Here is a 7,531-nt window from a genome sequence, read left to right as displayed (position 1 = left end):
ACCCATTGTAAAGTATACAAGCAATAAGTATATTTCGGTGGAAATAGACTATTGCATAAAATGGGTGAAAGCATATCCAATGAAGGACAATAAAGCTAAGAGTGTTGCAAACTCTTGTACAAGAACATAATGACTAGGTTTGGTTGCCTAGCTTTAGATCAAGGAGGTCATTTTATATAAAAGGTGATTGAAAAATTGATTGAATATCACATGATACTTCACAAGAATTCTATAGTATACTATCCTCAGCCAAATGGGTAGGTTGAATCTACAGACAAAACTTTGATCAAAATTTTGAGAAGGATAGTTTCAAAAAATAAACATAACTGGGATAGTAAGTTGGATTTTGCATTATGGGCATTTAGAAAAACATTCAAAGTGAGTATATGAATGACACCATTCAAGACGATGTATGGATTGGAAGCTATTATGCTCATGGAATTTGTTGTCCCAAGCCTAAAAGTTTTAGTTTAATATAAATTATTAGGAGATGATTTTGCAGTCTTCAAGCAAGAGTAGTTTAGGTACCAAAAGACTTTTCATGTGGATGAGTCCAAGATCTCAGCTGTTTCAACTACTCTGCAATATCATGCCATGGGGATGAGTACTCTTATAGAACCCAACCCAAATTTCAAACGAGACATGCACATCTAGGGACCAACCAAAGCATCATCAATTTCCACCACACACGCAGAGGGCGGTAAGGAAAGTGAAGAAGAAATATTTTAAAGGGAAATGAGGAAAAAGTCAACCAAAACTCCAAAAAAGGTCAGGCATTGAACTCAATGAAATTTTCAGAGATGCAAGAACAATATGACATGTAAAAATCACTTGGCATGGATTTTGATGAAGATATGTGTAATCTCTTGAACACCCCAAGAGATAAATTGCAAGAAACACCAAAAAGAATCTTCTCAATTAAGCCTTTCTTGAAGTTTGAAAGGAGGAAACTAGATATGCAAAGACATGAGGATTTGAAGGAGTTAGCAAGATTGACAACTAGATTGGGTTTAGGAGATGCATACAGGGATTTGGACTTGGTAAAGAATTTTATTAGGTAGGAGAAACTCAATATGAATGTCTAACAAAGGAAGAAATTTCAATTGTAGGCGCAAATTTTAGAGATGCAAAAGGCAACTAAAAGACCAAGGAGGATGCCAAATTGATTGAAGACATGGATTAAAAGATTTTAAACTTGGAAGATGAAGAAGGCCAAAAAATTAGTGAAATTTTATAAAAGAAATTTACAAAGGAGGAATATCATATTGCTGGGTAGCATTCAAGATTGCAAGGAACTTGAAGCCAAATTTAGAGACATGTCAAAGGATGATTTAGATGTGGATGGTTGGTACTTGTCAACACAAGAGGTGTGTTAGGTTTCACGCCCTGTGACCGGCGCCCGCCTACTTACTCTTATTCATTGGTTATAATGATAATAAGAAGATAGAAAGGTTCACTCTCTAAAGATCCACCAACAAGTGACTGTGTCTGCTCCTCATCTCCTTCCCCCTTCTCTCCATCTCTCTCTTGCACTCCATAGCCATCTCCACAAGTGGTATCAGAGCTCAGGGAGTTTGTCGGCATTCCGGGCTACCCCGCGTGTGCAACGATTCCAATAGAGCACGGAATCTTTGAGAGATTGAGTGGATCTGCAAAATATCGGGGAGCTTGGTAGCTTCTGCAGAGAATCAAGGGGGAGATCAAATCAAAGCAGCATTTCAAGCAACACATAGCGAAACAAGCAGGGCAAAGAAGACGAATTGCATTAGATTCTAAATCGAGACTTACAGTAGCTGCAGGCAGGAAATTCGCAGCTTTGAAAGAGTGTGTGAATGTGTGTACACACACACACGCTAAGCATCAAATTTTTGGAAGCAAACAAGTTTAGGCATCAAATACAAGAAGATTTACAAATTTTCTCATGTAGGAAAAGGCAGCCTTTTTCAATGTTTTTCATACAATGCATAACATCATAAGCTTCTGCTCGGGAGGCACCACATACCTAGCTAGGTATGCCGTGAAGGAGTACGAGCAGAAGTGTGACGCGAGAGAGAGTGCGAGAAGAAGAGCACGACGATATGGTGAACTCGCTCTACTGTAATGTGTAGAGCATAGCGAGTTCTTATTAGGTTTTAACAAAAGAATATGTGTACATACCTGCCGGCCCGCCCACTTACCTGGGCGACCACATTGGGCTTTATACCCCAACAACCTCCCACTTAAAGTCCAATGTGGCACTTTAAGTGTGAGAGAAGCTACTATACAAGCTAATATACAAGAGATGTAGAGAAGTGATGTACTACCCTACACCTAACTGCTTGCGAAAATGCGCAAATCTCTCTGAGGGAAGTCCTTTTGTAAGTAGATCAGCAGGATTTTCTGTGGTTGAACTTTGACAAGCTGAATTTGCTTATCCTCGATCATTTTCCTGATGAAAAGATATTTCACATCCACATGCTTTGTCTTTGAGTGATAAACTGGATTGCGAGCTAATTGTATAGCACTCTGACTATCACAATATAACACAGGCATCTCTTCTTTGATTCCTAAATCTGTTACTAGTCGATTAAGCCAAATTGATTCTTTGCATGCCTCTGATGCTGCAACATATTCAGCCTCTGTAGTAGACCGAGTAACACAATCTTGTAATCTAGAACGTCATGATACTGCTCCACCAGCCAATGTAAAGACATACCCTGACGTAGACCTTCGGTTGTCTAAGTCACCTGCATAATCTGAGTCTGTAAAACCCTTTACACTTAGCTCCTGACTCCCATAGCATATACGCATACTCTTTGTAGCTTTCAGGTATCTCAATATTCCTTTCACTGCCTCCCAATGTTTCTTGCCTGGGTTTGACATGTATCGACTTACTACTCCCACTGCAAATGCAATGTCTGGGTGAGTAGCAATCATTTCATACATCAAACTACCCACTGCAGACGCATATGGAATCTTATCCATTTCAGCCTGTTATTCCTCAGACACAGGACAATCTTGTTTGCTAAGTTTCACATATGGTGGCAGTGGAACACTCAATGCCTTTCCCTTCTCCATATTGAAACGTTGCAAAAACTTGTCAATATACTCTGTTTGAGATAACCAAATCAACTTCTTTGATTTGTCTCTCTCAATGCGCATACCAAGAATATGACTTGCCTCACCCATGTCTTTCATGTCAAACGATTTTGCCATCTTTGACTTCAAAGTAGAAATTTCTTCCAAGTGCTTGCCAGCAATCAACATGTTATCCACATACAAAATAAGGATTAGCCAACTGCCATCCTTAGCCTTCCTTGTATATAGACAATGATCGAACTCACTACGTTTGTAGCCTTGAGAAAGCATAAACTTGTGGTGAAGGAGTACGAGCGGAAGTGCGACGCGAGAGAGAGTGCGAGAAGAAGAGCACGACGATATGGTGAACTCGCTCTACTGTAATGTGTAGAGCATAGTGAGTTCTTATTAGTTTTTTACAAAAGAATATGTGTACATACCTGGCGGCCCGCCCACTTACCTGGGCGACCACATTGGGCTTTATACCCCAACAACCTCCCACTTAAAGTCCAATGTGGTACTTTAAGTGTGAGAGAAGCTACTATACAAGCTAATATACAAGAGATGTAGAGAAGTGATGTAATACCCTACACCTAACTGCTTGCGAAAATGCGCAAATCTCTCTGAGGGAAGTCCTTTTGTAAGTAGATCAGCAGGATTTCTGTGGTGTGAACTTTGACAAGCTGAAGTTGCTTATCCTCGAGCATTTCCCTGATGAAATGATACTTCACATCCACATGCTTTGTCTTTGAGTGATAAACTGGGTTGCGAGCCAATTGTATAGCACTTTGACTATCACAATATAACACAGGCATCTCTTCTTTGATTCCCAAATCTGTTACTAGTCGATTAAGCCAAATTGATTCTTTGCATGCCTCTGATGCTGCAACATATTCAGCCTCTGTAGTAGACTGAGTAACACAATCTTGTAATCTAGAACGCCATGATACTTCTCCACTAGCCAATGTAAAGACATACCCTGACGTAGACCTTCGGTTGTCTAAGTCACCTGCATAATCTGAGTCTGTAAAACCCTTTACACTTAGCTCCTGACTCTCATAGCATATACGCATACTCTTTGTAGCTTTCAGATATCTCAATATTCCTTTCACTGCCTCCCAATGTTTCTTGCCTGGGTTTGACATGTATCGACTTACTACTCCCACTGCAAATGCAATGTCTGGGCGAGTAGCAATCATTGCATACATCAAACTACCCACTGCAGACGCATATGGAATCTTATCCATTTCAGCCTGTTCTTCCTCAGACAGAGGACAATCTTGTTTGCTAAGTTTCACATATGGTGGCAATGGAACACTCAGTGCCTTTCCCTTCTCCATATTGAAATGTCGCAAAACCTTGTCAATATACTCTGTTTGAGATAACCAAATCAACTTCTTTGATCTCTCTCTCTCAATGCGCATACCAAGTATATGACTTTCCTCACCCATGTCTTTCATGTCAAACGATTTTGCCATCTTTGACTTCAAAGCTGAAATTTCTTCCAAGTGCTTGCCAGAAATCAACATGTCATCCACATACAAAATAAGGATCAGCCAACTACCATCCTTAGCCTTCTTTGTATATAGACAGTGATCGAACTCACTACGTTTGTAGCCTTGAGAAAGCATAAACTTGTGGAATTTATGGTACCATGCCCTCGGTGATTGTTTTAAGACATAAAGACTCTTTAACAACTAGCATACCCAATCTTCCTTGCCTTTCTCAACAAACCCTTCTGGCTGCTGCATGTAAATTTCCACATCTAAATCACCATGCAAGAACGCTGTCTTGACATCCATTTGGTGCAACACCAAATCTTATATGGCAACCAATGCAAGAAAGCATCTCAATGTAGTCATCTTGACCACCGGAGAGAAGACTTCATCAAAGTCAACGCCTTGTTCTTGCTTAAAGCCCTTGGCAACAAGCCTTGCTTTGTACTTTGGCGAACTATCATGAGCGGTGATCTTATACCTGTAAACTCATTTACAAGGTAGAGCCTTTTTCCCCTGTGGTAATTTAACTAGCTTCCATGTCTTGTTTTTATGCAGAGCTGTCATCTCTGACTGCATGGCCAATTGCCAATTCCCGGAGTCCTTCATTTACACTACTTCCTTGTAACATGAAGGCTCATTGCAATCAGTCAACATAACATAGTTCATAGATGGAACAAACCTATCAGGAGGTCGCGTGACACGTCTAGATCTACGCACAATAGGTGGCTCAGGTTTAGCCACAACCTGTGGTTCCACTCTATCCTGTCCTTGCACCTCTTGAGCCCTGACATTTTGTCTTGCACGTGCAGGTCCATCTTCTTGGAAGATTCCTCTTCTCATCTCCTCAACCCTCTCTGGTTTAGAATGATGATTGGATTCATTAAAGTAAACATCATTGCTGCGGACAACCTTTCTGGATTCGGGATCCCAAAGTCTGTACCCCATCTCACCAGAATTACCATAGCCTAGAAAGATGCACTTTCTACTCTTTGGCTCAAGTTTGTTCCTAAATTCCTTTGGAATGTCAGTATATGCCTCACAGCCAAAGACTCTGAGATGCTTGTATGAGGGCATTTTGCCTGACCATACCATATCTGGCACTGAATCCTTCTGCAAAACCTTGCTAGGAGATCTATTTACAAGATGAACAACTGTTGATACAGCTTCAGCCCAAAACCCATTTGGCACTTGTGCATTAGACAACATACTTCTGACCTTATCTTGTATGGTCCTATTCATCCTCTCAGCAACACCATTTTGAGGAGGATTGTAAGGAGCAGTAAGTTCATGTTTTATACCTTTTGACTCACAAAAGTCCTGAAAGGCCTTTGAGACATACTCTCCACCATTGTCAGTGCGTAAGCATTTAAGCTTCTTGCCACTCTGATTCTCCACAAGTGTCACAAACGTTTTGAAAACACTAAACGCTTCATCCTTGTGCTTGAGAAAGTAAACCCATACTTTCCTCGAGTAATCATCTATAAATGTCATAAAGTAAGAAGCTCCCCCTAGAGATAGGTTAGGCATAGGTCCACACAAATCACTACCAACTGTGTATCTCTTATACTGTTTCTATGCTTATGTGGCTGCTGTGTTTGCTTACCATACAGACAATGTTCACAGAATTCAAAATCATTAAATGAAAAGCCAGGCAAATAACCAGAACGAGACAAGATTTCCATTCCCTTCTTGGACATATGTCCTAACCGGCTATGCCACAAAGAAACTTTCGGCTGCTCGGTTACATTGATTACATTTTTAGAGACATTTGATACATAAATCATGTAAAGTCCTCCAGACTTTACTCCATGTGCTACTGTCATAGAACCCTTGGATATCTTCCACATGTTGTGTCCAAAAGTGGTGACATAGCCAGCATCATCAAGTAAACCTGTGCTGATCAAGCTCTTTGTAATTGCGGGAACATGTCTCACATTCTTCAGCGTGAAAGAAGAGCCATTCTGAAACTTCAATTGAACATCTCCAACACCTAAGATCTCACATGTCTGCCCATTGCCTAGCCGAACATGATCTTTAGTGGTCACATAAGAGGTAAACCACTCCTTGTTTGGAGACACATGAAGTGATGCCCCTGAGTCTATAATCCAGTCACTCAGTGCATTTCCATCAGATGCTGTAAGAAGAGCTGAGTCCATTGTATTCTTCAAGAAGTATATGTCTCCTGACACTAGACTGTAATCCTCTGCAACAGTGTTTGTCACATTTATTTCTTGAATCTTCACTGAGGACTTGTTCTTCTCAGCATGGTCTTCAGCTTTCTCTTTGCCTTTTTCTGCTTTCCATTCTCTGCAGTCTCTTTTCATGTGACCCTTCTTGCCACAATGGTAGCATTCTATGTCACTCTTGCCTTTAGCACTGCGGGACTTGCTACGAGACCGATTCCTCTTTCCACCTTTGTACTTTTCTTTGGTCCTTCCCCTGACAACTAAGGCTGTTCCTTTGCCTTTGTCCATTGTCTTTCTATTGGTTTCTTCAGTAAGCAGACTTCCTTCTACACCTACTATGTTCAAACCATCTGGAGGTGCAGAATTACTCAAAGCTGTGCGAAAAGTGTCCCAACTTTCTGGCAATGTGATCAACAGGAACATAGCTCTAACAGGTTCATCAAACTTGACACCTTGAGCTGACAACTGACTATAGATTGTGTTGAATTCATTCAGATGATTGGACATAGGTGTCCCTTCTTTCATCTTCAAGTCAACAAGCTTCTTAAGCCAGTATACCTGTGAAGCTGCACTCTGCTTCTCATAAAGATCACTCAGCTTTAACCATGCTTGATAAGCCGACATCTCGTCTGCTACATTGAAGTAAACGCTTTCTGCCAAAGTCAGCATAATGGTAGAAAGTGCCCATTCATCCATTTCGCTCCAGTCATCTTCGTCCATATCTTCTGGTTTTATCCCTTTGAGATTTATAGGTTTTATCTGCTTCTTTTGTACCAACACGTGCCAAAT

This window comes from Adiantum capillus-veneris, chromosome 12 (assembly GCF_014529385.1).
Source record: "Adiantum capillus-veneris isolate H3 chromosome 12, ASM1452938v2, whole genome shotgun sequence".
In the NCBI taxonomy this organism is placed as follows: domain Eukaryota; kingdom Viridiplantae; phylum Streptophyta; class Polypodiopsida; order Polypodiales; family Pteridaceae; genus Adiantum; species Adiantum capillus-veneris.
Note: the sequence above shows the minus strand (reverse complement) of the source record.